This window comes from Passer domesticus, chromosome 3 (genome assembly GCF_036417665.1).
Source record: "Passer domesticus isolate bPasDom1 chromosome 3, bPasDom1.hap1, whole genome shotgun sequence".
Taxonomy (NCBI): Eukaryota; Metazoa; Chordata; class Aves; order Passeriformes; family Passeridae; genus Passer; species Passer domesticus.
Window position 1 is genome coordinate 24,620,184 of NC_087476.1, and position 14,232 is coordinate 24,634,415.

At 39.9% G+C, this 14,232-nt stretch overlaps 1 protein-coding gene and 1 long non-coding RNA gene across 2 annotated transcripts in view; one reads left to right on the forward strand and one right to left on the reverse strand.

The window, feature by feature from the left end:
* Positions 1-1,391: 1,391 nt before the first annotated feature.
* On the reverse strand, positions 1,392-4,225 carry LOC135296187 (uncharacterized). The gene is made up of 3 exons (XR_010358234.1): positions 3,837-4,225; positions 3,612-3,681; positions 1,392-2,114 (listed from the first exon to the last, which is right to left on the reverse strand). It is a non-coding gene; the product is annotated as an uncharacterized LOC135296187 (long non-coding RNA).
* A 5,837-nt stretch (positions 4,226-10,062) lies between these two features.
* The window catches only part of FAM83B (family with sequence similarity 83 member B), a 56,625-nt gene continuing 52,455 nt past the window's right edge, over positions 10,063-14,232 (forward strand). The window contains exon 1 of the mRNA XM_064412212.1: positions 10,063-10,162. The gene's annotated coding sequence lies outside the window, so the exon portion shown is untranslated. The remainder of the gene's footprint in view (positions 10,163-14,232) is intronic.

The following is a 14,232-nucleotide window of genomic DNA, read 5'->3' on the forward strand; positions in this document are numbered from 1 at the left end:
GTGTAGTATTATTTTTGAGAGAAAATAATAGCCATTGTGTGTTTAGCAATTTGCATTTCAGATGCAATGCATGTCTCTTCAGTCTTAAATTTTCCTGTTAAGACATACCAGGTATTTGTTTGTTAGCTTTACTTGTTTGCTTGGTTTTTAAATCCCCAACTACAGAATCCTACAAAAACAAGCAGTATAAAATGTAAGCAACTTTCCTTCTGGAGAAAAAGGAACAGATGGAACTGTACATGCTGTTTCACGATCCATTGGCAAGGCTTATCCAAAACTTTGTGGGGTGGTGGAGGAAATGATGAAGGATAAAATATTAGATCTGTATTTACTGGAAGATGCTTTTTGTTTAACAATGTTAAATGCAGACTGTAGTACATATGAATTAATACTTACATAAGCTTACCAGCACTAAAAGTCATCTAACATCAGACATTCCAACACAATCAGGGTACAATATCTAATATATAAAGTTGTCCAATGTAAATACACAATAAATGTCCAAATAAAGAAAAATACTGATCTTAATTCATGACAATCTTTCCTGCATTAGCATCTTTATTTCTCCTCTTAATAACTGATCTTAACTTAAACAAGGTCTATATTCCAAGTATGATAACCACCATATTTTGGACAAATGTATTTAGTTCTATGCATAAATCACTTACTTTTTCCTATTAAATAAATCACCACTTCCATCTAGTTTTGTTTTTAATTCTTCATTTTCAATAAATATGCTACACACCTAATTTTTGTGTTGCATTTGTTGTCTGGATATTTTATGCTCCATATTTGTATTTTCATAAGTATTTGTATTTTCATAAGTATTTCCATTTATTGTGATTCCAGAAATTCATTGGAGTAATCTGCTCAGTTCCACTGTGATAGCTCTTCTCAAAGTTGCCAGTCACTCACCTGATTTCTCAGCATCCTGGTTAATACATGAATTACTATCAAAGCAGAAAGCACTATCAAAAGTTTCCAGTTCCTGTTATGAATAATAACACTGAACTAGAACTTTAATTTTACATTACACAGAATTAAATGTTGTATAAATCTTCTTTCTCCCTATCTTCATATTTCCATTCTCAAAGCCAGGATCACCCTTACTGTCAGGCATTTGCAGAAACCTCTCAAGGCTTCCTCTATGAATAGTGTGACTCCTGTGTGTCTGCTGACATGATTACCTCCACTGTGTTATTTTCTACCTGGCAATGGAGTAAGAGCAACTCAGTCAAACTCATAGTCACTCAGGCACTTTATACCACAAATATTTTTGATTATTATTATTTTTTTGCTGTATCTGGCTTTCTGTGATGTCCAATATGAACTTAAATCAAAACTTACAGACATTCTACAGAGCTACTTTTGCACTTTATTAGGCTGTGGAGGAACATTTTGCAATAGTAATGAACAAACTCACAGAAAAAAGGAGAATGATTTTTTTTTCAGGAATAGCAGGTTTTATTGGGAAAATGCAGGATGACAAGGAAAATGAGCAAAATGCTGACAGTGAAAACTACATTGCTGAGAAGGTCTATATTAAAGGTGCATATTGAAAAAGTATGTATGTGCATATTCAGTAAGGGGTGAGACAACAGAGGATGCTATTGAATTATTTGCCTATGAACGAGCCTTTGAGGAATACTTGTATTCTTATCACATCTCAATTACTTGTATTAGTATTTCTCACTAATCCTTCTGTCTCTCACTCTGTGTTACTTCTGACATGGACAGTAGTTTCCTAAACTCAGACCACGATTCATTTTGACCCTCCTTCATGAAAAAACTACTTCTATTACGAATAACATAGCAATTAAATGCCTAATGTAACTGCCAATTTGGAGGTTATTGATCAAGATCTAAGGGCTGTTGTTTACTTGTCTTCCAGCTCCACTGTTCTTTCATTGCTTCCTACTACTAGGATGTACATAACAACAGCTGGAGGTGACCTTGCTCTGCTGCTCTTCCTGTGGGTGTGGACATGCTGCATTCTGGTTCATGCTGTAGGCCACCAGCCCTCCACTTTTCTGAGGTCACCTTCCTCAGAAGGAGCCTTCCTCACCAACTGCAGTTCTTGCACCAGCCCCCTCCGGTGAGCTCTGCTCACGTCTCTGTTGAGATGTGTGCTGTTGGTTAAGAGCCTGAACTAAAGCTGAAGTTGAACTGGGAGCATTTTCTATGATTTCACTGTAAATTGCAGTAAATAAGAACTGAAACGTAGTTGAGAGGATCAGAACGAACCAGAGAACCTTTCAATCTGACCATGTGGGATGTGAGAGGAGGAATTCAAAACCTCTAGGAGTTGATCACGCTTATGAGATAGGTGTGAAGGTGCATACAAGGACCAAGATCCCTGTATAAACAAGCACAAAGCATCAGGCACTCTAGAATTTAAAAAGGAAAAATTAGGATTCTCTGGAGCAAGTTTAAATAACAGTTGAGAAGAGTTTATTTGATGAGAAATTTTCAAGACAGAGTCTGAAATCCTGTGTTAGTCCCTGAATCCTGTGAAAGCCCCTTGTAATAATAGTTGAAATCATATTGGCTACTTCATCCAGGAATTTCTTAGGCTTTGATAAAAAATGAAAGGATAGTATTTTCTTCATTTGGAGAAGATTTTATGGTGCCTAACATTTTTATGATAGTCTGCTTCATTCTAGCTTCCCATACATTTTAGTTCAGCATGACCAAGATATATTCTATCTTTCTTTTTTTCTATAAATGACTCAATTTTAAAACAAGTTCAATTCTTGGTTAGGGCAACTGCCAAATTCCACATTCATAACCCAGCCCTTTTTACTCAATTACTCCTTCGGCTATGTAATTTTTGCCTATAGTTGAACAACCTTTATTCATTTACTAACTCAGTACAAATCAGACTAAGATTGCCACTTAATGTATTTGTTTAACCTAAATGAATTGCGAGCACATGACAACTCATAATTGGTAAATATATGATGACAACTCAAACCCACTTCTAGGCCTTCATCACACAGGTTTTCCATTTCAGGTAGCTGAAGGGAATGGAAAGAATCCACAAACATTTGAATTTATGGGTATGTTTTGTCCAAGATACCACTCAAGGACCTGATTATTTCAGATTAACCATCACATATCATAGACCACTCAAAGCATTGTTCTTAACACTGAAACACAATCTCTTGCAGTGTTATTGATAAAGTACAAAAACTTTTCATCTTTTTTGTTCATAAACATTTGACATAGAGTTTCTCTCTGATGTCAGATAGTTCACCAATTACCAGTAAAATCTGACAGTATTTGTTTTGTTTGAAGTTTTGTAAGTGATAGTCATGTATACTGCTATAAGGAACACACATGGCCATGACACAATTATGGTTCCAGACCTAAGCTGGTGTTAAGAAATATTATGTATTATATTGGTTTCAGGATTTCAAGACAGACCTTAAGGACATTAACAGCTAGCTGAAGACTCCAGTGTTAGGAATAAACAGTCTCCATTGATCTGGCTGTTTTAACTCCAAGGCCAATTTAAGTATCAGAGAAGTTAGCCATTCTTTTATTGATAAAATCTCATGACACAATCAGATAATAAAATTATTTCATAACCTCAAGCTATTATTTCTCACCTTTTCTCAGTTGATTCTCACATGAATCGACAACCCTCCTCAGTTTACTGGAAGTAACTTCTGCAGTGCTCTAAAATGTTTTGAATACAAACAGTTAAACTTTTAAGCCCAAATTTTTTATTATCATTAGGTAATTTCAGTTAAAGACTGGGGATTATAATATAACACACAATAGAGATGCATAAAGAAATATTTCATTTCAAAAAATTACTGTAAATGTTTTACCATTCTAAGGATGGAATATCCTCTGTCAGAACTACAGCTGTTACAGGAAAGAAAATAAGGACAGAATCACAGTATGACAGAACCATTAGGCTGGAAAGGGTTTCTGGATGTTATCTAGTTCAACCTCCTGCTTCAAGTCAGTTTAACTGAAAAATTAAATGAGGATGTTCAAGGACTTGCTCAGTCATGTTTTGAAAATCTCCACAGAGGTGGTTCCCACATGCTGTCCAGGAAGCACATCCCAGTGCTTAACCACCCCCACAGTGAAGAATTTTCCGGTGCCCAATTAGAATTTCTCTTGCTGCAACCTGTAATTCTTGCACCTTGGTGTCTCATCGTCACAAAGAGCACTGCCTAAGTTCCATTACAATGTAACCCCTTCCTCCCACAACCTCACAGCAAGAAACATTGAAACGAGAGTCTCTGTATCTTATCTACTTGGAAATCAGATATGTTTGTGTTTTCAGCATGCTTTGGGGATGACAATGATGGGGATCCATCACCCCCCACTCTCATATGCCTTTGAAAGAGATAAGAGATGAAGATGGAAGACTTACCCAAATACTTGGTCAAAGGCATGATGTTGAATTAGATGGATTTAGTACAGATACTCCTGCATTGTACTTGTATTGTTTCTCTTCTGTAGTTGAAACATCTCCAGTTTAACCCAGAGAAATTGTTTACAATTTGTACTTGTATTTGAAATTTGCTGTGTCTATTCCAGGTTTGGAGAAGTATCATTGACCATAAGCTTGTCTGCTTTCCACAATAGCATTCAATGATTTGATGAAAGATTTAACTATTCTTAAAAATCTGAATCATAGATATTCTTAGTTTATCATAGTTTATCACTATACTACTACATTAATTCTGAGGACACCTTGATAAATGCAGAATAAATTATATTTGTTTCATTAACTGTACATGTAAATTAACAATTTCACACTGATTATAAAGAACCAAATTAATGGGAAAACATTTTCTGAGCTCATAGTGCTCGTAAGTGAACTCCAGCATTTGCTGTGCACCATTCAGCTAATAAACATTCCCTAATCAGAGTGCATTTTTGTTTTCTGGACAGGTATGTGGACACTTAAGAAAACCTTGTATTCAAGGATGGAATATTTCTGCCACTTGTTTGCCACTTATGCCATTGATAATAACTTCCTTGGCTGTAACGTAATTGACAGTTTGGGAATATATGCAGGAAAGAGTAAATCTGCCATTTGTAGTAGCTGCATTCAGACTTACAATGTTGGTACTTAAGAACACTGACATAACTTCCTTTGCTGTTGAGACTTCAATGTGATTTTATTACCTGATACTGGCTAGTCTATTCCCTGGTTTATTTTTCTCTTCTGCCAGTATCACTTTTGATGGGTAACAGGGCAACTAGGGTAACATTGAAGACTCCAAGTAACCAGCTGTAGGAAAACTAGCTTCAGGCACTTCTGGGATTGGAAGGAGACAAACAGCTTTCATCCTTTTGCCAACCTCACCTCCAAGAAGAGAAGTAAATACTAGGCCAAAATTGGGTCCTTGTAAGTGGCAACCCACTGCCACAGTGGTTAGAAGGTGGAAAGCTTTGAAAATAAACCATGTGCAAATCAAGCAACAATTTGTTCCCTCTAGCACCATCTCATTTTGCTCTTTCTATGAATTTATCTACAGGACTCACCTTTTTTTCCCAGTCAGAAGGATCCTAGGAACTATGAATTCTCCTTTTGACTCAAAGATCCTTAAAGCTACGTAGCAAGTCTACATGAAGGGAGGGGATGGCATCCAGAGGGACCTTGAGAATCTTGAGACACGGACCAATGCAAAGCCTGTGAAGTTAAACCAAGAGAAATGCAAGGTCCTACACCTGGGTCATGGCAATCCCAGGCACCACTAGAGGCTCTAGTCCTCTACACCTCTACTCCACTCTCGTGAGACCCCATTTGGAGTGCTGCATCCCCTGTGTCCCCGGCACAAAAAGGACATGGAACTGTGAGAGCAAGTCCAGAAGAAACCACGAAGTTGATCAGGACTGGAGCAACTTCCCTGTGAAGATCGGCTGAGAAAGTTGGGGCTGTTCCATCTGGAGAAGAGAAGGTTTTGTGGAGACCTCACAACAACCTTCAGTACCTGAAGGGGCCTACAGGGAAGCTGGAGACAACTCTGTAAGGAACTGTAGACAGAACAAGGAGGTACAAATTGAAATAGCGGAAATCTAGGTATCACAAAGACAGAAAATCTCAGAGAAACCTACTGCCCATTGTGCAGTCCTCTTCCCCAAGGCAGGGGTGGAATCATATTAAATGCCACACACAGATATTTCAAGCCTTTAAGAAGACCAAGAGGAGCTACATCTCTGATCCATAGAGAAGGAAGTTAATCCCAAGTAAGAAATCTGTGCTTCTACAATTTCTTTATACATTGTCTTTAGCATGCTCTGAAGGAATATAAGAACAGCAGTATGAATTTCGGAACAAAGGTTTGTGTAGCCCTGTATCTGCCCTTTAATGACATGCAGACTAGTGGCAAAGAGAAAAGTGAGAGGAATGAAGTATAGGACCAGAGAATACTTTGTCAACCTCCATCAGTTTAGAACTTCTTGTCTTGGAACTGCCTGAGAGAGAAATATTGGCTTCATATTAAAGCTGACCTTAGAGGAGTTTCCTTCTCTGTATTCAGACTTGTTGTACATTGGAGCTACACGTCATGTAATGAACCAAACCAGGAAGCCTCAATCACTAACTCCATTCCAGTCTGAAGAATCGCAGACTGCGTGACTCTTCCTCAGATAGCAGCTCTTCTTCACCTTCAATCATCCCTCTCACTCTGCTCTTTTACCCTCTCTCTCAGCTACTTGTGCTATCGGCAGAAAATAAGGACTGGTGGATTTCTATTTATTTACTTGTGTCTCAAAAATAATGTACTTTGCATAACTTTATTCATCTCTTACCAAAATTTCTCAAAGGAAATACACAGATTCTCTTCACACCATTGAACTTCTTGAAGTAATTTCAGAAGGCTTGTACAGAAGCTTTTAACACAGGGCGTGAGCTATAACAAAAAACTACCATATAGTATATACCCAGGCCCCAATATATGGGTTAGGAATGCTCTCAGTAAAAGACCTTGGCTTTAATACTTTTTATTTTGACTCCTGGCTTTTTCTTGATAGAAGCTATGAAAGTAACTGGCAAACTAGCCAGTGATTGGACATTGCCAAGTATTTCCTTAATATTATAAGGACCAAATGAATGCATTCTTGATTTAAGAATATGATACCAAATAGAGTAGGTTATGATTATTTAATTTGAAAAAGTACTGAGAGTAGGATGTCTGCTTTTCCATATTAACTTGTAGTTTTCTGTCTCATTTTTCTCTCTGCTACTTTACGAAAGGTGTGGATTTTGTATCACTACCCATCAAGCTTTGTTATAAATGCGGTGCAGCTCCTTTTATGTTCATATCTGTAAAAGCACATTTCCTCTAATTTTAAGATTAGTGTGTGAAGTCTCTGTGCTTATGCTTTAGAGTAGATGGCCATTGATTTGTAAATAGTATGAATTTTCAGGACTGTATTATTTCTTCATCTGTTAAAATCTAATAAAGCTCAACTCATAGGTATCGTGAATTGTATAAACATCCACTGCTTCCAAATCAATGTTCCCTTTAGTAAATCTAAATGAAATCTTAGTAAGCATGCAGTAGGAATAGAAATAAAATTCATATAAGTATTGATCCTTAATAATCATCCCTACAAAAAACTTTTGGACTGGTGCCATTGCACATGTGCTAATAATCTTTTATCTTCTGCTTGCATTCAGCTAGACTTGTATAGGGAAAGATGATCTGTCAACACAAAAAAAGTCTCAGAACTGCAAATGGATGGGAGTAGCAGGGACCATCAGCACCATCATCCCACCTGGGATGTACCCATGGTACCAAGTACCCAGGTCATTTAAGACAATCATTCTAAAGATGGTGGCATCAAACATATTGAGTTGATCCTTTTCTCTCATGTAGTTTATGAAAGAGCTATGTCTAAGAACTTCTTCTGCAGTTTTGAGGCTTTATGAATCAGTTGGATTACAGTAAAACAATTCCAAACAGCAGGATGCTTCAACTGATCCTGCCCAATGCCACACATTCAATGGCAAAAGGAAAGGCTGTTTAGGTGAATGAGGGCTGCCCAATTTCTGCAGTCCCTTCCCCTCAAACTGCTGCAGTTCCACAGCTCTGGGAGTAAGGACACTGGAACACATTCTTGTGCCCCATACTTTTACAATACAGTTTTATACCTATTGTTTAGAATTTGTCTTACTGCTTATTAAGCTTGCTCATACTGTCTGCTTCCACTGATGCCTGTGGCTGCAGGACACAGAAGTTTGCTACCTGCTAGGTAAAATCATTCTTTATTTTGACAGCTAACAGTTTCCAAAATGCATTACCCAAGTTAGGTTTTATGAACTGTCTGGCCTAGTATAGCTACTGGAGGGCTTCAATTGATAAATTGTATGGGAGCAGAAAAAATCCTTTTCTTCTACAGATACTAATGAGGCAAAAAAACCCTAGATATTTTCCTTCATGCAGATTTCCTTATTTAGAAAGCTATGATTGCTCTCATTACAGCTTTTTGTTTATGCTAAGCCTGTACTCAAACACTTAACTTCTTTAGAAGACACAGACTTGTAAATTTCATGTAATAAAAGTGCAACCAATTCATTCAAGGTCAAAAGGAGTTTTGTGACCATTCATCTACCTTCCTACCCTTTCTTAAATAATTTTAGAAAATAGATCTGCTCTCTCTGCTCTCTTAAAATTAGATAGCCTCGCCTCCTTATGGGTAAGTTTCCACAGAAATTTGCTCTCTTTCCTGACTACGTATTTTCATGGGACAAAAGGTGCTGTGTACTGACTATAAAGTTCTATGTTCATTCTAAAATTTTGTTTTTAAAGCGGTTTTCACCCCTTTTTTTTTCCTATGCAAAATTCTTTTTTGAGTGTGAGAACAGTCTAATAATTAATCCAGATGCTCCTTTGTCTGTAAAGGGTAGTCCATGAGTATATTAACACCAACTCTTTCCCCTTGCGCATTCCACTACCTGAACTAACTGCACAGGAGAAAAACACTCCCAGATGGCCAGACTTATACACTTACATGTGATATCGCTGTGCAGATATTGCATATTTTTACTGTTTTCTTCAGAAACCATCATCAAGGTGTCACAACATAGGATACATCCCACACTTACTATTAGGCAGTATAGGTTAGGAAAATGAGTTTGTGCCTAAAGCCAGACTGGATGAGTTATTGCTAATAAAGCCTAACTGTCAGGGTTATACTGCATTGTCTTAAATGGCTCAAAAAGAGCTGCCTGCAGATAAGCACCAGAGTATGATGTGGACAAAGTTTACAGAAAGTCTAAAATTAAAAAAACCCCTCAGTGTGCTGTTATGCACATGGGATGCGCTGATCTGTTGGCGGTTGCAAGATGCTGCTGAAGAGATGATGGTGTTTTCAAAGAGCCTTTCAAGAGAAAGCAAGCGCCTTTTCCGAGGTTTCAACACGTGCATTGCCGTGCGCCGTGCCCAGCCTGCTGCTGGAGCGAAGAATGAAGCAGAAAGGCCCAGGTACATTGCTGCCAGGACGGGGGGCTCTACCTTCGGGTCCGCGTCTCTCGCCCAAGACATCAAGAGCAAAAGAAGAGCCTTCTCAAAGCAACCGAGCTACGGAAAAGGGCCTTGTCCATATATCCGACTTTGAAGGTCTCAAACGGGTATCGCTCCCTTGCCGCGACTTGCTCCACCGGAGTTAATCTGGAAACCGTGACTCGAGGCTGACGGGTTCATTTTTTCTTGAAGCCAACGTTTACTTTGAGTTTAATCTCCCACGCACACCCCGCTCCCGGGCCCGCCGCGGGGCAGCCGCTGCCTTGGCTCGGGTCGCCCCTGCCCCGCGGGCTCCCGGCCGGCGGGCAGGGCCGGGCCGGGCCGGGCCGGGCCGGGCAGGGCAGCGCAGGATGGGCCGGGCGGGCAGGGCTGGGGCGGGGGGCCCGGCGCGGCCCGGGAAGGCGCTGCCCTTCGCTCCGCGGGAGAGGGCCGGGCTTCCCCAGTTCAGACAAGTCCTCGCCCCGCTCCCGCGGCGGCGGGTTTGGTGCGACACCGTCCTGACATGTTGTAACTGGTTTCCACACCCACCGCGCCTGAGAGCGACGGGAAGTACCTGCGATGAGCGCTGCGCCGCCGTGACTCGCCGCCGCCGCGCTCGCAGCACCCGGGTCCAGCCGCCCCGCCGCTCCGGAGGCGAGACCCCAACGCGGGGCACCGGCGCAGTAAGTGGGTCTCCCCTCAGCCTCCCCGGGAAGGGACGGGACAGGGGCAGGGCAGGGCAGTCCCCCGTCCCGCCAACATCCCGCTCGGCGCCGCGGCGCGTTAGAAGGGGGCCGGGCACGGCGGGCGGCCCGCGGCAGCGCCCCCGCCGCTCCCCGCCGCGCTCCCTGCCGGGGCCGGCGGCGCCACACGCGCGGCGCCGTCCAGCGGAGCGCCCGCTGCCTTGTTTCGCCTGGAAAGTTAACTTTCTGGTTGAACTAACGAAACACCCCCCCAAAAAAATAATAAAAAAAACCGGCCGCAAAACGAGCAGAAAAACAAACGAGAAAATAAGGAAAGCGGCAGCAGCGCTTGCGGTGTTGTTTTTCACTTGGATTTGATGCCCTTTGTATTCACAGAAAATGTAATTTCATTAATAATTAAATAATTGCCTGTCACTGCTTAATGTAAGGTAATTATTATTTATTCTTGATACAATTCTTTAATAGAAAGGTTGGTGGAAGGCAGGTGTCATAAAACGCCTGTTTGTTCTCTTAGAGGTTGGTCATGCCAGGCCCTGAAGCCGTGGGGAGGCTCCTCGGCCGAGCCGTGGGCCCAAGGTGCCCAGGTGGATGCCCTTAATACCATACCTGAGAATATGCAACAGCTCGCAACAAGCTGTTCTTGAGGTGTAAATTTCCTGGCAAGGTTGAGACTTTATGCAGAAACTGTCAAAGTAATCACATTTCCATTGGAAAAGCGATAAGGACATCCTGAGGAAAGCACCATGGCCAGGCCCATGCCAAGGACCGGCTGTGCAAGCCTGAGGTTAGAGCTGCTCCGTAAAGTTGCTGAATGGGAAATTTTTCAATTCCTGTGAATATTAGTGTGGCAGGGAAGCTCCTTGTCTCTAGTGCTAGTCTGAAACCCCTGTAGAATGTTGCATAATTTTCTTTATGAAAAAGAAAATTATGAAAAAGAAAATTATGAAAAAGAAAATTATGACATTTGTCATCTGCTGTATTTGTGAAGTCTGTGATAGTCTCCAAATGTTTCTATATAAAGGCATAGTCACTTCTTTCTCATAGAAAAAGGTCTTTTCTTACTGGGTTCCTGGTAATGGTGCTAGAAAGGTCTGAGCATGGTAATAGAAGGACAAGACGATCACATGAATACAGGATTCAGAATTTGTGTTCTTCAGCAGAAGATCCAGTTTTAGCAGCTCCATTTGGGTTTAAATTCAATTAAAGGCCATTAATAGCACTTACTGAAAAAGTTTTAAGTGACTGATCCTTTTGTTCAAGTAGAGAAGATGGCTGATATGTTGGACTGGGATTAACAGGCAAGGTTGTTTCTCAGAGGATGAACGACAACTTTCCTGGTGCTGGTAGAATTTGTGATCATGTACATAAAGTGTGATAAAGATCTGTAAGCCTCAAGAAATGGGCCTCATTCTGCACAACCTTGCTAATGTAATTGTTGACCTGAGGAGGACCTTTGAAGAATCAAGTTTATTATGTGGAAATCACAATACATGGGTGAACAAGACATCAAAAAGTTATTAAGAATTTTGTCCAAACCTCTACTGTTTTATACAGAATTATATGGTTTCGCAGGTTCAGTTTCTGCACAGTAGCTTTTACCTTCTAAGGAGAAAAATACCTGTGTAAAGACATCTAGAGCTTTTTGTTAAGTATACCTGAAGCCACTGTTTTAATTTGGGAGTTCTCTTTTGTTTCATATGAATGTATTTCATGCTGATGTCCTTAATTTCAAAAACCAGGATTAAAATTTTTTCATTTGTCTCAAGTGTTCTGTGATTTATTTCCATGCTGGCAAATTTTACATTTACTTTCTTAAATTAATGTGCACTGCTTTAAGCTTCTTTTTTAAACAGCACTTGTTAATCAAACATCAACTTCAAAGATGTTCACCGTAAAATGACTGTTCTTGTTTGGAAGATGTTGCACTAGAAGTCTCACCTTTTCAAGGTTACTTATACTCTGCTTTCAGCATAAGTCTGAGCATAAGTTGCTGTATTTGACCTATTCCACACTTAATTAATTCATTATGTTCAATGAAAAGTCAAGCAATTTACTACACTATTGTGAAAAACAAATGAAAGAACCAAACCAAATAAAAGAAATGCATGTGAGGCAGAACACACATGTAATAAGTTTTTTTACTTTTTATTTGTTCATAACATTCAATATTTGATATTGCACAATGTTACCTATTAAGTATAGTCCTATTCCCTTAAGTTATGTTCAAAGGACAGTATGAGAGAAGAAAAAATCAATTCAGACAGGCTTTTGAAATAAACACATCTTTCACAACTGTATATATGCAGTCAGTGAAAAAAATTTGTTTTAGAAGTATCCCATTCCAAAATAGTGAGAATTTTAGGAATATCTTTCATTTGCCTTTGTAAAATCAGATTTATTCTTACATGTCGTAATAAGACTGACTTTTAAGACTGACTGTGTTGCTGCAGTGACTAGAGAATGATTTGTCCTGGAGGGCCCTAAAAGAGGGGTGTGTTGGAATCCCAATGAAGTCACCTGTATTACTGTTCAGACTCTTGAGGGCAACTCAGCTGAGTACCTGCATTTTATACTCTTGGTTGTTCTTCATTCTGTATCTAAAATGTCTTGAAAACCAGACGTTTGGGCCCGTCCTGATGTGAGTGTTTTAGTTTTACACTATGTTGAGGGTTTAATCTTTGAATCCGTCTTGCCTGTACTGTGTGCTTAGTTCTCCATCAGCTTCCACCACGGGCTGTCTCTGCATCTGTGAGGAGGGAAATGGTATCACTCCTGTTTTATAACATGTCATTTCTTCTTGGGAGAGCAGTGTAGAATGAAGCCCTGAGTAGCTGTCAGAGGAATACATGTAGTTCTTAGTTCGGGGCAGAGCAGTCAGATCCCTTTCGTGTTCTGCTTTCCAGTTCACCACAAAGAGCTACTCTTGAAGCAGCAAGGAACACTCCTTTCCCCCAGGCTCGAAAGCAATCCTATCTGGGAAGATCTGCCCTGCTACTTGGCTGAGAGACAGGATTCAAATGGAATTATTCCATATGACATGCTGATGCCAGCTTCAGATCTGAATTTTTATTTCTTGGTCTTTTTTTAACCTCAATCTTCCCAAGTTTCTTATAAATCTTGGTTTAATTGAACATTTAATTGGTTTTTGAACTATCATTAGATATGCAGATTTTTATTTTCATTCCTTTAGGTTAATATAGGTAATTTACATTTCCTTTCGGGAAGATTTAAACTGTTCCCAACAGACAGTAGGAAGCAATTGCATTGTTTGCAGAAATATCTAGGTCTTGATGGGAAGAGGGAATTAAGTTACATTCATATGCCAGTAAATGAAATCAGAACTCCATAGAACTATTTGCTATTATAGTGCTATAATATTAATTAAGCTTGTAGGGAAACCCAGTGTTAACTTTCAACCTATCAAGCTTTTTCTAATAATTCTGCCTTCATTGCAGGTTCTTCGTAATTCCGCAGTCTTTCTCTTAAGCTTCATGCCCTAGCCCGGGAAGATGTGCTACCATCTTTCTGTTTTTACATGGCTATGCTGACGCTGCTGCTGTGAAACACCTTCCCCCCTTTTTTTTGGTGGGTTACTGAGGGTTGCAGAAATGTGAAGGAAGAAACATTGGGTATTTGTTCTCTCTCTTTCTTAAATCTCCAGTATGCAACACAAAGCAACTATCTCAGACCTTGCTAAATGAAATCAAAAAGTATAAGAATGAATTTATAAAACATCAACAGTAAACAACTTGTTATTAATGTTTTGAGAAAAAAAAAAAAAAGAGAGATTAAAGCAGCCGCTCCTTTTGGCAGAAGGAATAAGCAGGGTGGAAACTAGACATCAAATTGCTGATTCAGAGTTTGATCCCAGATGTGGGAGGATAAATCTTTCTGGAGTTCCTCATAACTCACTGAAATGAGGTAGGCTGGTCCTGCTTGGGAGCAACAAATGGATTAGATCAGCATGGGAGAACAGGTAGATAAGGAGGAGGACCTGAATGACTGTGGTTTCAAAGAAGCAAAAGAAAAGAGATGCATTGCAGAGACAG